Source organism: Lepisosteus platostomus, chromosome 26 (assembly GCF_059453375.1).
Source record: "Lepisosteus platostomus isolate fLepPlt1 chromosome 26, fLepPlt1.hap1, whole genome shotgun sequence".
Classification (NCBI taxonomy): Eukaryota; Metazoa; Chordata; class Actinopteri; order Semionotiformes; family Lepisosteidae; genus Lepisosteus; species Lepisosteus platostomus.
In genome coordinates this window covers 2,540,075-2,558,811 of record NC_142636.1, presented here as the reverse complement: position 1 = coordinate 2,558,811, position 18,737 = coordinate 2,540,075, and positions in this window count along the sequence as shown.

Here is an 18,737-nt window from a genome sequence, read left to right as displayed (position 1 = left end):
CAAGTTTGGTCAACCCCATGTAAGTTATGGGTCAGTAACAGCTCACTTTTCAAAACGTGTTTTTCAGCCCGAAATAAACGCGTTTTTTCAGACAGCTGTATCCCTATGTAACTGCAAGGCTCAGAAGAGCCCACACACTCAGGTCTTAACCCCAGTGTGCTGAAAGTGTCAAAACATGTTTTTCAGCAGAAATAAACTTGTTTCTGCAAGTTTGGTCAACCCCATGTAAGTTATGGGTCAGTAACAGCTCACTTTTCAAAACGTGTTTTTCAGCCCGAAATAAACGCGTTTTTTCAGATAGCTGTTACCCTATGTAACTGCAAGGCTCAGAAGAGCCCACACACTCAGGTCTTAACCCCAGTGCGCTGAAAGTGTCAAAACATGTTTTTCAGCAGAAATAAACATGTTTCTGCAAGTTTGGTCAACCCCATGTAAGTTATGGGTCAGTAACAGCTCACTTTTCAAAACGTGTTTTTCAGCCCGAAATAAACGCGTTTTTTCAGACAGCTGTATCCCTATGTAACTGCAAGCCTCAGAAGAGCCCACACACTCAGGTCTTAACCCCACTGTGCTGAAAGTGTCAAAACATGTTTTTCAGCAGAAATAAACATGTTTCTGCAAGTTTGGTCAACCCCATGTAAGTTATGGGTCAGTAACAGCTCACTTTTCAAAACGTGTTTTTCAGCCCGAAATAAACGCGTTTTTTCAGATAGCTCTTACCCTATGTAACTGCAAGGCTCAGAAGAGCCCACACACTCAGGTCTTAACCCCAGTGCGCTGAAAGTGTCAAAACATGTTTTTCAGCAGAAATAAGCATGTTTCTGCAAGTTTGGTCAACCCCATGTAAGTTATGGGTCAGTAACAGCTCACTTTTCAAAACGTGTTTTTCAGCCCGAAATAAACGCGTTTTTTCAGACAGCTGTATCCCTATGTAACTGCAAGGCTCAGAAGAGCCCACACACTCAGGTCTTAACCCCAGTGTGCTGAAAGTGTCAAAACATGTTTTTCAGCAGAAATAAACATGTTTCTGCAAGTTTGGTCAACCCCATGTAACTTATGGGGCAGTAACAGCTCACTTTTCAAAACGTGTTTTTCAGCCCGAAATAAACGCGTTTTTTCAGACAGCTGTATCCCTATGTAACTGCAAGCCTCAGAAGAGCCCACACACTCAGGTCTTAAACCCACTGTGCTGAAAGTGTCAAAACATGTTTTTCAGCAGAAATAAACATGTTTCTGCAAGTTTGGTCAACCCCATGTAAATTATGGGTCAGTAACAGCTCACTTTTCAAAACGTGTTTTTCAGCCAGAAATAAACGCGTTTTTTCAGACAGCTGTATCCCTATGTATCTGCAAGGCTCAGAAGAGCCCACACACTCAGGTCTTAACCCCAGTGTGCTGAAAGTGTCAAAACATGTTTTTCAGCAGAAATAAACATGTTTCTGCAAGTTTGGTCAACCCCATGTAAGTTATGGGTCAGTAACAGCTCACTTTTCAAAACGTGTTTTTCAGCCCGAAATAAACGCGTTTTTTCAGACAGCTGTATCCCTATGTAACTGCAAGGCTCAGAAGAGCCCACACACTCAGGTCTTAACCCCAATGTGCTGAAAGTGTCAAAACATGTTTTTCAGCAGAAATAAACATGTTTCTGCAAGTTTGGTCAACCCCATGTAAGTTATGGGTCAGTAACAGCTCACTTTTCAAAACGTGTTTTTCAGCCCGAAATAAACGCGTTTTTTCAGACAGCTGTATCCCTATGTAACTGCAAGCCTCAGAAGAGCCCACACACTCAGGTCTTAACCCCACTGTGCTGAAAGTGTCAAAACATGTTTTTCAGCAGAAATAAACATGTTTCTGCAAGTTTGGTCAACCCCATGTAAGTTATGGGTCAGTAACAGCTCACTTTTCAAAACGTGTTTTTCAGCCCGAAATAAACGCGTTTTTTTCAGATAGCTCTTACCCTATGTAACTGCAAGGCTCAGAAGAGCCCACACACTCAGGTCTTAACCCCAGTGCGCTGAAAGTGTCAAAACATGTTTTTCAGCAGAAATAAGCATGTTTCTGCAAGTTTGGTCAACCCCATGTAAGTTATGGGTCAGTAACAGCTCACTTTTCAAAACGTGTTTTTCAGCCAGAAATAAACGCGTTTTTTCAGACAGCTGTATCCCTATGTATCTGCAAGGCTCAGAAGAGCCCACACACTCAGGTCTTAACCCCAGTATGCTGAAAGTGTCAAAACATGTTTTTCAGCAGAAATAAACATGTTTCTGCAAGTTTGGTCAACCCCATGTAACTTATGGGGCAGTAACAGCTCACTTTTCAAAACGTGTTTTTCAGCCCGAAATAAACGCGTTTTTTCAGACAGCTGTATCCCTATGTAACTGCAAGGCTCAGAAGAGCCCACACACTCAGGTCTTAACCCCAGTGTGCTGAAAGTGTCAAAACATGTTTTTCAGCAGAAATAAACATGTTTCTGCAAGTTTGGTCAACCCCATGTAAGTTATGGGTCAGTAACAGCTCACTTTTCAAAACGTGTTTTTCAGCCCGAAATAAACGCGTTTTTTCAGACAGCTGTATCCCTATGTAACTGCAAGGCTCAGAAGAGCCCACACACTCAGGTCTTAACCCCAGTGTGCTGAAAGTGTCAAAACATGTTTTTCAGCAGAAATAAACTTGTTTCTGCAAGTTTGGTCAACCCCATGTAAGTTATGGGTCAGTAACAGCTCACTTTTCAAAACGTGTTTTTCAGCCCGAAATAAACGCGTTTTTTCAGACAGCTGTATCCCTATGTAACTGCAAGGCTCAGAAGAGCCCACACACTCAGGTCTTAACCCCAGTGTGCTGAGAGTGTCAAAACATGTTTTTCAGCAGAAATAAACATGTTTCTGCAAGTTTGGTCAACCCCATGTAACTTATGGGGCAGTAACAGCTCACTTTTCAAAACTTGTTTTTCAGCCCGAAATAAACGCGTTTTTTCAGACAGCTGTATCCCTATGTAACTGCAAGGCTCAGAAGAGCCCACACACTCAGGTCTTAACCCCAGTGTGCTGAAAGTGTCAAAACATGTTTTTCAGCAGAAATAAACATGTTTCTGCAAGTTTGGTCAACCCCATGTAAGTTATGGGTCAGTAACAGCTCACTTTTCAAAACGTGTTTTTCAGCCCGAAATAAACGCGTTTTTTCAGACAGCTGTATCCCTATGTAACTGCAAGGCTCAGAAGAGCCCACACACTCAGGTCTTAACCCCAATGTGCTGAAAGTGTCAAAACATGTTTTTCAGCAGAAATAAACATGTTTCTGCAAGTTTGGTCAACCCCATGTAAGTTATGGGTCAGTAACAGCTCACTTTTCAAAACGTGTTTTTCAGCCCGAAATAAACGCGTTTTTTCAGACAGCTGTATCCCTATGTAACTGCAAGCCTCAGAAGAGCCCACACACTCAGGTCTTAACCCCACTGTGCTGAAAGTGTCAAAACATGTTTTTCAGCAGAAATAAACATGTTTCTGCAAGTTTGGTCAACCCCATGTAAGTTATGGGTCAGTAACAGCTCACTTTTCAAAACGTGTTTTTCAGCCCGAAATAAACGCGTTTTTTCAGATAGCTCTTACCCTATGTAACTGCAAGGCTCAGAAGAGCCCACACACTCAGGTCTTAACCCCAGTGCGCTGAAAGTGTCAAAACATGTTTTTCAGCAGAAATAAGCATGTTTCTGCAAGTTTGGTCAACCCCATGTAAGTTATGGGTCAGTAACAGCTCACTTTTCAAAACGTGTTTTTCAGCCCGAAATAAACGCGTTTTTTCAGATAGCTGTTACCCTATGTAACTGCAAGGCTCAGAAGAGCCCACACACTCAGGTCTTAACCCCAGTGCGCTGAAAGTGTCAAAACATGTTTTTCAGCAGAAATAAACATGTTTCTGCAAGTTTGGTCAACCCCATGTAAGTTATGGGTCAGTAACAGCTCACTTTTCAAAACGTGTTTTTCAGCCCGAAATAAACGAGTTTTTTCAGACAGCTGTATTCCTATGTAACTGCAAGGCTCAGAAGAGCCCACACACTCAGGTCTTAACCCCAGTGTGCTGAAAGTGTCAAAACATGTTTTTCAGCAGAAATAAACATGTTTCTGCAAGTTTGGTCAACCCCATGTAAGTTATGGGTCAGTAACAGCTCATTTTTCAAAACGTGTTTTTCAGCCCGAAATAAACGCGTTTTTTCAGACAGCTGTATCCCTATGTAACTGCAAGGCTCAGAAGAGCCCACACACTCAGGTCTTAACCCGAGTGTGCTGAAAGTGTCAAAACATGTTTTTCAGCAGAAATAAACATGTTTCTGCAAGTTTGGTCAACCCCATGTAAGTTATGGGTCAGTAACAGCTCACTTTTCAAAACGTGTTTTTCAGCCAGAAATAAACGCGTTTTTTCAGACAGCTGTATCCCTATGTATCTGCAAGGCTCAGAAGAGCCCACACACTCAGGTCTTAACCCCAGTGTGCTGAAAGTGTCAAAACATGTTTTTCAGCAGAAATAAACATGTTTCTGCAAGTTTGGTCAACCCCATGTAACTTATGGGGCAGTAACAGCTCACTTTTCAAAACGTGTTTTTCAGCCCGAAATAAACGCGTTTTTTCAGACAGCTGTATCCCTATGTAACTGCAAGGCTCAGAAGAGCCCACACACTCAGGTCTTAACCCCAGTGTGCTGAAAGTGTCAAAACATGTTTTTCAGCAGAAATAAACATGTTTCTGCAAGTTTGGTCAACCCCATGTAAGTTATGGGTCAGTAACAGCTCACTTTTCAAAACGTGTTTTTCAGCCCGAAATAAACGCGTTTTTTCAGACAGCTGTATCCCTATGTAACTGCAAGGCTCAGAAGAGCCCACACACTCAGGTCTTAACCCCAGTGTGCTGAAAGTGTCAAAACATGTTTTTCAGCAGAAATAAACTTGTTTCTGCAAGTTTGGTCAACCCCATGTAAGTTATGGGTCAGTAACAGCTCACTTTTCAAAATGTGTTTTTCAGCCCGAAATAAACGCGTTTTTTCAGATAGCTGTTACCCTATGTAACTGCAAGGCTCAGAAGAGCCCACACACTCAGGTCTTAACCCCAGTGCGCTGAAAGTGTCAAAACATGTTTTTCAGCAGAAATAAACATGTTTCTGCAAGTTTGGTCAACCCCATGTAAGTTATGGGTCAGTAACAGCTCACTTTTCAAAACGTGTTTTTCAGCCCGAAATAAACGCGTTTTTTCAGACAGCTGTATCCCTATGTAACTGCAAGCCTCAGAAGAGCCCACACACTCAGGTCTTAACCCCACTGTGCTGAAAGTGTCAAAACATGTTTTTCAGCAGAAATAAACATGTTTCTGCAAGTTTGGTCAACCCCATGTAAGTTATGGGTCAGTAACAGCTCACTTTTCAAAACGTGTTTTTCAGCCCGAAATAAACGCGTTTTTTCAGATAGCTCTTACCCTATGTAACTGCAAGGCTCAGAAGAGCCCACACACTCAGGTCTTAACCCCAGTGCGCTGAAAGTGTCAAAACATGTTTTTCAGCAGAAATAAGCATGTTTCTGCAAGTTTGGTCAACCCCATGTAAGTTATGGGTCAGTAACAGCTCACTTTTCAAAACGTGTTTTTCAGCCCGAAATAAACGCGTTTTTTCAGACAGCTGTATCCCTATGTAACTGCAAGGCTCAGAAGAGCCCACACACTCAGGTCTTAACCCCAGTGTGCTGAAAGTGTCAAAACATGTTTTTCAGCAGAAATAAACATGTTTCTGCAAGTTTGGTCAACCCCATGTAACTTATGGGGCAGTAACAGCTCACTTTTCAAAACGTGTTTTTCAGCCCGAAATAAACGCGTTTTTTCAGACAGCTGTATCCCTATGTAACTGCAAGCCTCAGAAGAGCCCACACACTCAGGTCTTAAACCCACTGTGCTGAAAGTGTCAAAACATGTTTTTCAGCAGAAATAAACATGTTTCTGCAAGTTTGGTCAACCCCATGTAAATTATGGGTCAGTAACAGCTCACTTTTCAAAACGTGTTTTTCAGCCAGAAATAAACGCGTTTTTTCAGACAGCTGTATCCCTATGTATCTGCAAGGCTCAGAAGAGCCCACACACTCAGGTCTTAACCCCAGTGTGCTGAAAGTGTCAAAACATGTTTTTCAGCAGAAATAAACATGTTTCTGCAAGTTTGGTCAACCCCATGTAAGTTATGGGTCAGTAACAGCTCACTTTTCAAAACGTGTTTTTCAGCCCGAAATAAACGCGTTTTTTCAGACAGCTGTATCCCTATGTAACTGCAAGCCTCAGAAGAGCCCACACACTCAGGTCTTAACCCCACTGTGCTGAAAGTGTCAAAACATGTTTTTCAGCAGAAATAAACATGTTTCTGCAAGTTTGGTCAACCCCATGTAAGTTATGGGTCAGTAACAGCTCACTTTTCAAAACGTGTTTTTCAGCCCGAAATAAACGCGTTTTTTTCAGATAGCTCTTACCCTATGTAACTGCAAGGCTCAGAAGAGCCCACACACTCAGGTCTTAACCCCAGTGCGCTGAAAGTGTCAAAACATGTTTTTCAGCAGAAATAAGCATGTTTCTGCAAGTTTGGTCAACCCCATGTAAGTTATGGGTCAGTAACAGCTCACTTTTCAAAACGTGTTTTTCAGCCCGAAATAAACGCGTTTTTTCAGATAGCTGTTACCCTATGTAACTGCAAGGCTCAGAAGAGCCCACACACTCAGGTCTTAACCCCAGTGCGCTGAAAGTGTCAAAACATGTTTTTCAGCAGAAATAAACATGTTTCTGCAAGTTTGGTCAACCCCATGTAAGTTATGGGTCAGTAACAGCTCACTTTTCAAAACGTGTTTTTCAGCCCGAAATAAACGCGTTTTTTCAGACAGCTGTATCCCTATGTAACTGCAAGGCTCAGAAGAGCCCACACACTCAGGTCTTAACCCCAGTGTGCTGAAAGTGTCAAAACATGTTTTTCAGCAGAAATAAACATGTTTCTGCAAGTTTGGTCAACCCCATGTAAGTTATGGGTCAGTAACAGCTCACTTTTCAAAACGTGTTTTTCAGCCCGAAATCAACGCGTTTTTTCAGACAGCTGTATCCCTATGTAACTGCAAGGCTCAGAAGAGCCCACACACTCAGGTCTTAACCCGAGTGTGCTGAAAGTGTCAAAACATGTTTTTCAGCAGAAATAAACGTTTCTGCAAGTTTGGTCAACCCCATGTAAGTTATGGGTCAGTAACAGCTCACTTTTCAAAACGTGTTTTTCAGCCAGAAATAAACGCGTTTTTTCAGACAGCTGTATCCCTATGTATCTGCAAGGCTCAGAAGAGCCCACACACTCAGGTCTTAACCCCAGTATGCTGAAAGTGTCAAAACATGTTTTTCAGCAGAAATAAACATGTTTCTGCAAGTTTGGTCAACCCCATGTAACTTATGGGGCAGTAACAGCTCACTTTTCAAAACGTGTTTTTCAGCCCGAAATAAACGCGTTTTTTCAGACAGCTGTATCCCTATGTAACTGCAAGGCTCAGAAGAGCCCACACACTCAGGTCTTAACCCCAGTGTGCTGAAAGTGTCAAAACATGTTTTTCAGCAGAAATAAACATGTTTCTGCAAGTTTGGTCAACCCCATGTAAGTTATGGGTCAGTAACAGCTCACTTTTCAAAACGTGTTTTTCAGCCCGAAATAAACGCGTTTTTTCAGACAGCTGTATCCCTATGTAACTGCAAGGCTCAGAAGAGCCCACACACTCAGGTCTTAACCCCAGTGTGCTGAAAGTGTCAAAACATGTTTTTCAGCAGAAATAAACTTGTTTCTGCAAGTTTGGTCAACCCCATGTAAGTTATGGGTCAGTAACAGCTCACTTTTCAAGACGTGTTTTTCAGCCCGAAATAAACGCGTTTTTTCAGACAGCTGTATCCCTATGTAACTGCAAGGCTCAGAAGAGCCCACACACTCAGGTCTTAACCCCAGTGTGCTGAGAGTGTCAAAACATGTTTTTCAGCAGAAATAAACATGTTTCTGCAAGTTTGGTCAACCCCATGTAACTTATGGGGCAGTAACAGCTCACTTTTCAAAACGTGTTTTTCAGCCCGAAATAAACGCGTTTTTTCAGACAGCTGTATCCCTATGTAACTGCAAGGCTCAGAAGAGCCCACACACTCAGGTCTTAACCCCAGTGTGCTGAAAGTGTCAAAACATGTTTTTCAGCAGAAATAAACATGTTTCTGCAAGTTTGGTCAACCCCATGTAAGTTATGGGTCAGTAACAGCTCACTTTTCAAAACGTGTTTTTCAGCCCGAAATAAACACGTTTTTTCAGACAGCTGTATCCCTATGTAACTGCAAGGCTCAGAAGAGCCCACACACTCAGGTCTTAACCCCAATGTGCTGAAAGTGTCAAAACATGTTTTTCAGCAGAAATAAACATGTTTCTGCAAGTTTGGTCAACCCCATGTAAGTTATGGGTCAGTAACAGCTCACTTTTCAAAACGTGTTTTTCAGCCCGAAATAAACGCGTTTTTTCAGACAGCTGTATCCCTATGTAACTTCAAGCCTCAGAAGAGCCCACACACTCAGGTCTTAACCCCACTGTGCTGAAAGTGTCAAAACATGTTTTTCAGCAGAAATAAACATGTTTCTGCAAGTTTGGTCAACCCCATGTAAGTTATGGGTCAGTAACAGCTCACTTTTCAAAACGTGTTTTTCAGCCCGAAATAAACGCGTTTTTTCAGACAGCTGTATCCCTATGTAACTGCAAGCCTCAGAAGAGCCCACACACTCAGGTCTTAACCCCACTGTGCTGAAAGTGTCAAAACATGTTTTTCAGCAGAAATAAACATGTTTCTGCAAGTTTGGTCAACCCCATGTAAGTTATGGGTCAGTAACAGCTCACTTTTCAAAACGTGTTTTTCAGCCCGAAATAAACGCGTTTTTTCAGATAGCTCTTACCCTATGTAACTGCAAGGCTCAGAAGAGCCCACACACTCAGGTCTTAACCCCAGTGCGCTGAAAGTGTCAAAACATGTTTTTCAGCAGAAATAAGCATGTTTCTGCAAGTTTGGTCAACCCCATGTAAGTTATGGGTCAGTAACAGCTCACTTTTCAAAACGTGTTTTTCAGCCCGAAATAAACGCGTTTTTTCAGATAGCTGTTACCCTAAGTAACTGCAAGGCTCAGAAGAGCCCACACACTCAGGTCTTAACCCCAGTGCGCTGAAAGTGTCAAAACATGTTTTTCAGCAGAAATAAACATGTTTCTGCAAGTTTGGTCAACCCCATGTAAGTTATGGGTCAGTAACAGCTCACTTTTCAAAACGTGTTTTTCAGCCCGAAATAAACGCGTTTTTTCAGACAGCTGTATCCCTATGTAACTGCAAGGCTCAGAAGAGCCCACACACTCAGGTCTTAACCCCAGTGTGCTGAAAGTGTCAAAACATGTTTTTCAGCAGAAATAAACATGTTTCTGCAAGTTTGGTCAACCCCATGTAAGTTATGGGTCAGTAACAGCTCACTTTTCAAAACGTGTTTTTCAGCCCGAAATAAACGCGTTTTTTCAGACAGCTGTATCCCTATGTAACTGCAAGGCTCAGAAGAGCCCACACACTCAGGTCTTAACCCGAGTGTGCTGAAAGTGTCAAAACATGTTTTTCAGCAGAAATAAACATGTTTCTGCAAGTTTGGTCAACCCCATGTAAGTTATGGGTCAGTAACAGCTCACTTTTCAAAACGTGTTTTTCAGCCAGAAATAAACGCGTTTTTTCAGACAGCTGTATCCCTATGTATCTGCAAGGCTCAGAAGAGCCCACACACTCAGGTCTTAACCCCAGTATGCTGAAAGTGTCAAACATGTTTTTCAGCAGAAATAAACATGTTTCTGCAAGTTTGGTCAACCCCATGTAAGTTATGGGTCAGTAACAGCTCACTTTTCAAAACGTGTTTTTCAGCCCGAAATAAACGCGTTTTTTCAGACAGCTGTATCCCTATGTAACTGCAAGGCTCAGTAGAGCCCACACACTCAGGTCTTAACCCCAGTGTGCTGAAAGTGTCAAAACATGTTTTTCAGCAGAAATAAACATGTTTCTGCAAGTTTGGTCAACCCCATGTAAGTTATGGGTCAGTAACAGCTCACTTTTCAAAACGTGTTTTTCAGCCCGAAATAAACGCGTTTTTTCAGACAGCTGTATCCCTATGTAACTGCAAGGCTCAGAAGAGCCCACACACTCAGGTCTTAACCCCAGTGTGCTGAAAGTGTCAAAACATGTTTTTCAGCAGAAATAAACGCGTTTCTGCAAGTTTGGTCAACCCCATGTAAGTTATGGGTCAGTAACAGCTCACTTTTCAAAACGTGTTTTTCAGCCCGAAATAAACGCGTTTTTTCAGACAGCTGTATCCCTATGTAACTGCAAGGCTCAGAAGAGCCCACACACTCAGGTCTTAACCCCAGTGTGCTGAGAGTGTCAAAACATGTTTTTCAGCAGAAATAAACATGTTTCTGCAAGTTTGGTCAACCCCATGTAACTTATGGGGCAGTAACAGCTCACTTTTCAAAACGTGTTTTTCAGCCCGAAATAAACGCGTTTTTTCAGACAGCTGTATCCCTATGTAACTGCAAGGCTCAGAAGAGCCCACACACTCAGGTCTTAACCCCAGTGTGCTGAAAGTGTCAAAACATGTTTTTCAGCAGAAATAAACATGTTTCTGCAAGTTTGGTCAACCCCATGTAAGTTATGGGTCAGTAACAGCTCACTTTTCAAAACGTGTTTTTCAGCCCGAAATAAACGCGTTTTTTCAGACAGCTGTATCCCTATGTAACTGCAAGGCTCAGAAGAGCCCACACACTCAGGTCTTAACCCCAATGTGCTGAAAGTGTCAAAACATGTTTTTCAGCAGAAATAAACATGTTTCTGCAAGTTTGGTCAACCCCATGTAAGTTATGGGTCAGTAACAGCTCACTTTTCAAAACGTGTTTTTCAGCCCGAAATAAACGCGTTTTTTCAGACAGCTGTATCCCTATGTAACTTCAAGCCTCAGAAGAGCCCACACACTCAGGTCTTAACCCCACTGTGCTGAAAGTGTCAAAACATGTTTTTCAGCAGAAATAAACATGTTTCTGCAAGTTTGGTCAACCCCATGTAAGTTATGGGTCAGTAACAGCTCACTTTTCAAAACGTGTTTTTCAGCCCGAAATAAACGCGTTTTTTCAGATAGCTCTTACCCTATGTAACTGCAAGGCTCAGAAGAGCCCACACACTCAGGTCTTAACCCCAGTGCGCTGAAAGTGTCAAAACATGTTTTTCAGCAGAAATAAGCATGTTTCTGCAAGTTTGGTCAACCCCATGTAAGTTATGGGTCAGTAACAGCTCACTTTTCAAAACGTGTTTTTCAGCCCGAAATAAACGCGTTTTTTCAGATAGCTGTTACCCTATGTAACTGCAAGGCTCAGAAGAGCCCACACACTCAGGTCTTAACCCCAGTGCGCTGAAAGTGTCAAAACATGTTTTTCAGCAGAAATAAACATGTTTCTGCAAGTTTGGTCAACCCCATGTAAGTTATGGGTCAGTAACAGCTCACTTTTCAAAACGTGTTTTTCAGCCCGAAATAAACGCGTTTTTTCAGACAGCTGTATCCCTATGTAACTGCAAGGCTCAGAAGAGCCCACACACTCAGGTCTTAACCCCAGTGTGCTGAAAGTGTCAAAACATGTTTTTCAGCAGAAATAAACATGTTTCTGCAAGTTTGGTCAACCCCATGTAAATTATGGGTCAGTAACAGCTCACTTTTCAAAACGTGTTTTTCAGCCAGAAATAAACGCGTTTTTTCAGACAGCTGTATCCCTAAGTAACTGCAAGGCTCAGAAGAGCCCACACACTCAGGTCTTAACCCCAGTGCGCTGAAAGTGTCAAAACATGTTTTTCAGCAGAAATAAACATGTTTCTGCAAGTTTGGTCAACCCCATGTAAGTTATGGGTCAGTAACAGCTCACTTTTCAAAACGTGTTTTTCAGCCCGAAATAAACGCGTTTTTTCAGACAGCTGTATCCCTATGTAACTGCAAGGCTCAGAAGAGCCCACACACTCAGGTCTTAACCCCAGTGTGCTGAAAGTGTCAAAACATGTTTTTCAGCAGAAATAAACATGTTTCTGCAAGTTTGGTCAACCCCATGTAAGTTATGGGTCAGTAACAGCTCACTTTTCAAAACGTGTTTTTCAGCCCGAAATAAACGCGTTTTTTCAGACAGCTGTATCCCTATGTAACTGCAAGGCTCAGAAGAGCCCACACACTCAGGTCTTAACCCGAGTGTGCTGAAAGTGTCAAAACATGTTTTTCAGCAGAAATAAACATGTTTCTGCAAGTTTGGTCAACCCCATGTAAGTTATGGGTCAGTAACAGCTCACTTTTCAAAACGTGTTTTTCAGCCAGAAATAAACGCGTTTTTTCAGACAGCTGTATCCCTATGTATCTGCAAGGCTCAGAAGAGCCCACACACTCAGGTCTTAACCCCAGTATGCTGAAAGTGTCAAAACATGTTTTTCAGCAGAAATAAACATGTTTCTGCAAGTTTGGTCAACCCCATGTAACTTATGGGGCAGTAACAGCTCACTTTTCAAAACGTGTTTTTCAGCCCGAAATAAACGCGTTTTTTCAGACAGCTGTATCCCTATGTAACTGCAAGGCTCAGAAGAGCCCACACACTCAGGTCTTAACCCCAGTGTGCTGAAAGTGTCAAAACATGTTTTTCAGCAGAAATAAACATGTTTCTGCAAGTTTGGTCAACCCCATGTAAGTTATGGGTCAGTAACAGCTCACTTTTCAAAACGTGTTTTTCAGCCCGAAATAAACGCGTTTTTTCAGACAGCTGTATCCCTATGTAACTGCAAGGCTCAGAAGAGCCCACACACTCAGGTCTTAACCCCAGTGTGCTGAAAGTGTCAAAACATGTTTTTCAGCAGAAATAAACTTGTTTCTGCAAGTTTGGTCAACCCCATGTAAGTTATGGGTCAGTAACAGCTCACTTTTCAAAACGTGTTTTTCAGCCCGAAATAAACGCGTTTTTTCAGACAGCTGTATCCCTATGTAACTGCAAGGCTCAGAAGAGCCCACACACTCAGGTCTTAACCCCAGTGTGCTGAGAGTGTCAAAACATGTTTTTCAGCAGAAATAAACATGTTTCTGCAAGTTTGGTCAACCCCATGTAACTTATGGGGCAGTAACAGCTCACTTTTCAAAACGTGTTTTTCAGCCCGAAATAAACGCGTTTTTTCAGACAGCTGTATCCCTATGTAACTGCAAGGCTCAGAAGAGCCCACACACTCAGGTCTTAACCCCAGTGTGCTGAAAGTGTCAAAACATGTTTTTCAGCAGAAATAAACATGTTTCTGCAAGTTTGGTCAACCCCATGTAAGTTATGGGTCAGTAACAGCTCACTTTTCAAAACGTGTTTTTCAGCCCGAAATAAACGCGTTTTTTCAGACAGCTGTATCCCTATGTAACTGCAAGGCTCAGAAGAGCCCACACACTCAGGTCTTAACCCCAATGTGCTGAAAGTGTCAAAACATGTTTTTCAGCAGAAATAAACATGTTTCTGCAAGTTAGGTCAACCCCATGTAAGTTATGGGTCAGTAACAGCTCACTTTTCAAAACGTGTTTTTCAGACCGAAATAAACGCGTTTTTTCAGACAGCTGTATCCCTATGTAACTGCAAGCCTCAGAAGAGCCCACACACTCAGGTCTTAACCCCACTGTGCTGAAAGTGTCAAAACATGTTTTTCAGCAGAAATAAACATGTTTCTGCAAGTTTGGTCAACCCCATGTAAGTTATGGGTCAGTAACAGCTCACTTTTCAAAACGTGTTTTTCAGCCCGAAATAAACGCGTTTTTTCAGATAGCTCTTACCCTATGTAACTGCAAGGCTCAGAAGAGCCCACACACTCAGGTCTTAACCCCAGTGCGCTGAAAGTGTCAAAACATGTTTTTCAGCAGAAATAAGCATGTTTCTGCAAGTTTGGTCAACCCCATGTAAGTTATGGGTCAGTAACAGCTCACTTTTCAAAACGTGTTTTTCAGCCCGAAATAAACGCGTTTTTTCAGATAGCTGTTACCCTATGTAACTGCAAGGCTCAGAAGAGCCCACACACTCAGGTCTTAACCCCAGTGTGCTGAAAGTGTCAAAACATGTTTTTCAGCAGAAATAAACATGTTTCTGCAAGTTTGGTCAACCCCATGTAAGTTATGGGTCAGTAACAGCTCACTTTTCAAAACGTGTTTTTCAGCCCGAAATAAAAGCGTTTTTTCAGACAGCTGTATCCCTATGTAACTGCAAGGCTCAGAAGAGCCCACACACTCAGGTCTTAACCCCAGTGTGCTGAAAGTGTCAAAACATGTTTTTCAGCAGAAATAAACATGTTTCTGCAAGTTTGGTCAACCCCATGTAAGTTATGGGTCAGTAACAGCTCACTTTTCAAAACGTGTTTTTCAGCCCGAAATCAACGCGTTTTTTCAGACAGCTGTATCCCTATGTAACTGCAAGGCTCAGAAGAGCCCACACACTCAGGTCTTAACCCGAGTGTGCTGAAAGTGTCAAAACATGTTTTTCAGCAGAAATAAACGTTTCTGCAAGTTTGGTCAACCCCATGTAAGTTATGGGTCAGTAACAGCTCACTTTTCAAAACGTGTTTTTCAGCCAGAAATAAACGCGTTTTTTCAGACAGCTGTATCCCTATGTATCTGCAAGGCTCAGAAGAGCCCACACACTCAGGTCTTAACCCCAGTATGCTGAAAGTGTCAAAACATGTTTTTCAGCAGAAATAAACATGTTTCTGCAAGTTTGGTCAACCCCATGTAACTTATGGGGCAGTAACAGCTCACTTTTCAAAACGTGTTTTTCAGCCCGAAATAAACGCGTTTTTTCAGACAGCTGTATCCCTATGTAACTGCAAGGCTCAGAAGAGCCCACACACTCAGGTCTTAACCCCAGTGTGCTGAAAGTGTCAAAACATGTTTTTCAGCAGAAATAAACATGTTTCTGCAAGTTTGGTCAACCCCATGTAAGTTATGGGTCAGTAACAGCTCACTTTTCAAAACGTGTTTTTCAGCCCGAAATAAACGCGTTTTTTCAGACAGCTGTATCCCTATGTAACTGCAAGGCTCAGAAGAGCCCACACACTCAGGTCTTAACCCCAGTGTGCTGAAAGTGTCAAAACATGTTTTTCAGCAGAAATAAACTTGTTTCTGCAAGTTTGGTCAACCCCATGTAAGTTATGGGTCAGTAACAGCTCACTTTTCAAGACGTGTTTTTCAGCCCGAAATAAACGCGTTTTTTCAGACAGCTGTATCCCTATGTAACTGCAAGGCTCAGAAGAGCCCACACACTCAGGTCTTAACCCCAGTGTGCTGAGAGTGTCAAAACATGTTTTTCAGCAGAAATAAACATGTTTCTGCAAGTTTGGTCAACCCCATGTAACTTATGGGGCAGTAACAGCTCACTTTTCAAAACGTGTTTTTCAGCCCGAAATAAACGCGTTTTTTCAGACAGCTGTATCCCTATGTAACTGCAAGGCTCAGAAGAGCCCACACACTCAGGTCTTAACCCCAGTGTGCTGAAAGTGTCAAAACATGTTTTTCAGCAGAAATAAACATGTTTCTGCAAGTTTGGTCAACCCCATGTAAGTTATGGGTCAGTAACAGCTCACTTTTCAAAACGTGTTTTTCAGCCCGAAATAAACACGTTTTTTCAGACAGCTGTATCCCTATGTAACTGCAAGGCTCAGAAGAGCCCACACACTCAGGTCTTAACCCCAATGTGCTGAAAGTGTCAAAACATGTTTTTCAGCAGAAATAAACATGTTTCTGCAAGTTTGGTCAACCCCATGTAAGTTATGGGTCAGTAACAGCTCACTTTTCAAAACGTGTTTTTCAGCCCGAAATAAACGCGTTTTTTCAGACAGCTGTATCCCTATGTAACTTCAAGCCTCAGAAGAGCCCACACACTCAGGTCTTAACCCCACTGTGCTGAAAGTGTCAAAACATGTTTTTCAGCAGAAATAAACATGTTTCTGCAAGTTTGGTCAACCCCATGTAAGTTATGGGTCAGTAACAGCTCACTTTTCAAAACGTGTTTTTCAGCCCGAAATAAACGCGTTTTTTCAGACAGCTGTATCCCTATGTAACTGCAAGCCTCAGAAGAGCCCACACACTCAGGTCTTAACCCCACTGTGCTGAAAGTGTCAAAACATGTTTTTCAGCAGAAATAAACATGTTTCTGCAAGTTTGGTCAACCCCATGTAAGTTATGGGTCAGTAACAGCTCACTTTTCAAAACGTGTTTTTCAGCCCGAAATAAACGCGTTTTTTCAGATAGCTCTTACCCTATGTAACTGCAAGGCTCAGAAGAGCCCACACACTCAGGTCTTAACCCCAGTGCGCTGAAAGTGTCAAAACATGTTTTTCAGCAGAAATAAGCATGTTTCTGCAAGTTTGGTCAACCCCATGTAAGTTATGGGTCAGTAACAGCTCACTTTTCAAAACGTGTTTTTCAGCCCGAAATAAACGCGTTTTTTCAGATAGCTGTTACCCTAAGTAACTGCAAGGCTCAGAAGAGCCCACACACTCAGGTCTTAACCCCAGTGCGCTGAAAGTGTCAAAACATGTTTTTCAGCAGAAATAAACATGTTTCTGCAAGTTTGGTCAACCCCATGTAAGTTATGGGTCAGTAACAGCTCACTTTTCAAAACGTGTTTTTCAGCCCGAAATAAACGCGTTTTTTCAGACAGCTGTATCCCTATGTAACTGCAAGGCTCAGAAGAGCCCACACACTCAGGTCTTAACCCCAGTGTGCTGAAAGTGTCAAAACATGTTTTTCAGCAGAAATAAACATGTTTCTGCAAGTTTGGTCAACCCCATGTAAGTTATGGGTCAGTAACAGCTCACTTTTCAAAACGTGTTTTTCAGCCCGAAATAAACGCGTTTTTTCAGACAGCTGTATCCCTATGTAACTGCAAGGCTCAGAAGAGCCCACACACTCAGGTCTTAACCCGAGTGTGCTGAAAGTGTCAAAACATGTTTTTCAGCAGAAATAAACATGTTTCTGCAAGTTTGGTCAACCCCATGTAAGTTATGGGTCAGTAACAGCTCACTTTTCAAAACGTGTTTTTCAGCCAGAAATAAACGCGTTTTTTCAGACAGCTGTATCCCTATGTATCTGCAAGGCTCAGAAGAGCACACACACTCAGGTCTTAACCCCAGTATGCTGAAAGTGTCAAACATGTTTTTCAGCAGAAATAAACATGTTTCTGCAAGTTTGGTCAACCCCATGTAAGTTATGGGTCAGTAACAGCTCACTTTTCAAAACGTGTTTTTCAGCCCGAAATAAACGCGTTTTTTCAGACAGCTGTATCCCTATGTAACTGCAAGGCTCAGTAGAGCCCACACACTCAGGTCTTAACCCCAGTGTGCTGAAAGTGTCAAAACATGTTTTTCAGCAGAAATAAACATGTTTCTGCAAGTTTGGTCAACCCCATGTAAGTTATGGGTCAGTAACAGCTCACTTTTCAAAACGTGTTTTTCAGCCCGAAATAAACGCGTTTTTTCAGACAGCTGTATCCCTATGTAACTGCAAGGCTCAGAAGAGCCCACACACTCAGGTCTTAACCCCAGTGTGCTGAAAGTGTCAAAACATGTTTTTCAGCAGAAATAAACGCGTTTCTGCAAGTTTGGTCAACCCCATGTAAGTTATGGGTCAGTAACAGCTCACTTTTCAAAACGTGTTTTTCAGCCCGAAATAAACGCGTTTTTTCAGACAGCTGTATCCCTATGTAACTGCAAGGCTCAGAAGAGCCCACACACTCAGGTCTTAACCCCAGTGTGCTGAGAGTGTCAAAACATGTTTTTCAGCAGAAATAAACATGTTTCTGCAAGTTTGGTCAACCCCATGTAACTTATGGGGCAGTAACAGCTCACTTTTCAAAACGTGTTTTTCAGCCCGAAATAAACGCGTTTTTTCAGACAGCTGTATCCCTATGTAACTGCAAGGCTCAGAAGAGCCCACACACTCAGGTCTTAACCCCAGTGTGCTGAAAGTGTCAAAACATGTTTTTCAGCAGAAATAAACATGTTTCTGCAAGTTTGGTCAACCCCATGTAAGTTATGGGTCAGTAACAGCTCACTTTTCAAAACGTGTTTTTCAGCCCGAAATAAACGCGTTTTTTCAGACAGCTGTATCCCTATGTAACTGCAAGGCTCAGAAGAGCCCACACACTCAGGTCTTAACCCCAATGTGCTGAAAGTGTCAAAACATGTTTTTCAGCAGAAATAAACATGTTTCTGCAAGTTTGGTCAACCCCATGTAAGTTATGGGTCAGTAACAGCTCACTTTTCAAAACGTGTTTTTCAGCCCGAAATAAACGCGTTTTTTCAGACAGCTGTATCCCTATGTAACTTCAAGCCTCAGAAGAGCCCACACACTCAGGTCTTAACCCCACTGTGCTGAAAGTGTCAAAACATGTTTTTCAGCAGAAATAAACATGTTTCTGCAAGTTTGGTCAACCCCATGTAAGTTATGGGTCAGTAACAGCTCACTTTTCAAAACGTGTTTTTCAGCCCGAAATAAACGCGTTTTTTCAGATAGCTCTTACCCTATGTAACTGCAAGGCTCAGAAGAGCCCACACACTCAGGTCTTAACCCCAGTGCGCTGAAAGTGTCAAAACATGTTTTTCAGCAGAAATAAGCATGT